Consider the following 2,851-nt stretch of genomic DNA (forward strand, 5'->3'; position numbering starts at 1 on the left):
TCGTAAGTAAAATCTGAATATTAATCACATCAGTACAAGGGAAGAATTGACAGTCACTGGGCACCAGTAGGGGAGGGAGGGAGTGGAGGAATGTAGCAGCACATAGGGTAACTGATCCTATACCAGGGAAAGTGAGGGCAAGTTGCAGGCCCAAACTTCACCTGCATGCAGCTTACTTGTGTGGCTAATCCTTACTTACACCTCACATCTCTGTAATAAAATTTAATTTAAAAATAGATTTTTAAATTTTTGTTTCATTTTACTGCAATATTAATTTTATTTTATGCACAAATAATTTTAGCATGCATTCTCTTCCAAACTCTGAGCTGTGCCAGTAGACGAAGATTAATAAGACATGGTTGGCAGACAGTCTTGACCAATGTGGTGGTGGCAGCCACGCCAAGCCTGGCCAACAGGGCTCCCAAAATATTGCTTCTGTCGGGTCAGCCGGCTGCCACCGGAGCCCTGGACAGCCAGGTCCTGCTCCTCGTGATGCTGGTCCAGAGAGGGGCCAGCTGGAAGGCAGTCAGCGGGGTGCCAGCCCAGAGGTGCAAGCAACAGCGCCTCATGCACCAGAGCCCAGAGGAGAAGGCACTGAGGAGGAAACTGAAAGACAGAGTAGCAACTCAGACTGCCAGAGATCGAAAGAAAGCTCAAATGAGTGGGCTGGAACAGCAAGTCATAGATTTGGAAGAAGAGAACCAAAAACTTTTGCTAGAAAATCAGCTTTTATGGGAGAAAACTCATGATCCTGCAGTTGAGAACCAGGAGTTAAGACAGTGCTTGGGAGTGGATGCCCTGGTTACTGAACAGGAGGCAGAGGCCAAGTGGAGTGGAGTGAAGGCAGTGGCCAGGTCTGCTGAGTCCGCTGAACTCAGACTATGTGCACCTCTGCAACAGGTGCAGGCCCAGTTGTCACCCCTCCTGATCATCTCCCCAGGGATTCTGACAGTGTTGACTCTTCAGACTCAGAGTCTGATATCCTGATGGACATTCTGAACAACTTGGACCCAGCCATGTTCTTCAAATGTCCTTCCCCAGAATCTACCAGCTTGGAGGAACTCCAGCGGTCGACCCACGAGGACCCAGTTCCTTACCAGCCTCCCATTCTCTGTGAATGAGGACGTCATCAGTCAAGCTGGAAACCATTAATAAACTAATTCTTTTAGACCGCATATACACCAAGCCCCTAGTCTTAGAGATACCCTCTGAGACAGAGAGCCAAATTAATGTGGTAGTGAAAATTGAGGAAGCACCTCTCAGCCCCTTAAAGAATGATCACCGTGAATTGATTGTCTCAGTGAAGGAAGAACCTATAGAAGATGACTTCATTCCAGACCTGGTATCTCAGATCTACTTTCATCCAGCCACTGTCTGAAGCCATCTTTCTGCCTACTGGATGCCTACAGTGACTTTGGATATGAAGGCTCCCCTTCCCCCTTCACCAACATATCCTCTCCGCTTGGTATAAACTATTCTTGGGATGATACTTTTGCCAATGAACTCTTTCCCCAGCTGATTAGTGTCTAAGGAGTGATCCAGTATGTTGCCCTTTTCCTTGACTATTGTGCTGCCTGGAGAATAGCAGGGAAGCCTGTCTGGCTTCATACAAAAAGCCAAAGTAGAGAGCATACAGACCTAGAGAATTCCTCTGAAGTGTTTGTCTGTTGAAACCTTATAAATGACCCAAGTATTATCTTTTGACATCCAGCAGTCTTAGGTATTCAGTTATATTACTCTTATTCAGAACTACAGCTTTTTAAGGCTTCACTTTTATCTTAAGGGCGGTAGTTTGCCCTCACATGCTTAGGTAAGGGCCATTAGACAAATGTCTTAAAGTAGACATGGAATTCATGAATGACCTTTTATAATGTATCTTCCCCCTTCTTGGCATCCTAGATTTGCCTCCAATTTTAGGTCCTTTAGTTTGCTTCTACAAACAGAGAGCAAACACCTACCTGAGGGGGGATCATTTTTACCTCATCAGTTCAAGTAAAGATCAAGAATCTTTTGCAAAATTATAAAAATTTACTATGTAAATGTTTGATGGTGCATTTTCCTGCTAGAGTAGCTTCTGAAAAGGTGCTTTCTCTATTTATTTAAAAACTACCTATGCAATTAATAAGTGCAATGCAGTGAAAAAAAAAAGACATTGTTACTATTCTCCAATAGTATATCATCCAATGGATAAATGGATGTGTAAACAATGTTGAGTATGTGTTTAGTGCTAAAGGAGAATAGTAGAGGAATAAAAACAAACAACTTTCTCCAGTTTTACATTAATTTTAACATAAATGGCATTAAATGTGTTTGGAGATGATATCATGCCTTTTTTGGTAAGCAGGATTTATTAAGAGGACAGAAAAGCTCCCACTGTGGGAGAGGACCCAAAGGGGTTGACCTAGAAGATGTCATGTCTTTAAGTAAAAGTATATGTTAATATTTTCTTTTTAAATTTTTTATTTTAAAGATGTGGGGTACAACACAAATTTAATATTTTTAACCTATTCCTGTGCATGTGCTAAATGCTGTAAGAAAAAGTACTACCGGACTTTATAAGATATTGAAAGGGTTTGACTATTTGGAAAACTCTTAACAGAAACCATAAGTATGACCTTAGCTGAGGAAAAGGAGAGGATTCTAATAAATAAGTACAACATAAAAATAAATAGGGAAATAAGAAATTGTTCAAAATTTCCAGACAATTTAACTTTTGCACTTGTTTTATATTGATTTGGTTGAAAATACATTCTGATTGTCAGATTATTGAATATCTTAAATATCTAGTACAAAGGAGTTTGGGTTTTATCTATATAAAAGGAGAAGTATATTTGTACTACAGATTGGTAAA

At 40.8% G+C, this 2,851-nt stretch overlaps 1 pseudogene; it reads left to right on the top strand.

Annotated features, from left to right (window-relative positions):
* Positions 1–301: 301 nt before the first annotated feature.
* On the top strand, positions 302–1,599 carry LOC103263588 (annotated as a pseudogene).
* Positions 1,600–2,851: the final 1,252 nt, after the last annotated feature.

The sequence above is a fragment of the Carlito syrichta genome, unplaced genomic scaffold (genome assembly GCF_000164805.1).
Source record: "Carlito syrichta isolate Samal-C Ts95f unplaced genomic scaffold, Tarsius_syrichta-2.0.1 Scaffold19511, whole genome shotgun sequence".
Taxonomy (NCBI): domain Eukaryota; kingdom Metazoa; phylum Chordata; class Mammalia; order Primates; family Tarsiidae; genus Carlito; species Carlito syrichta.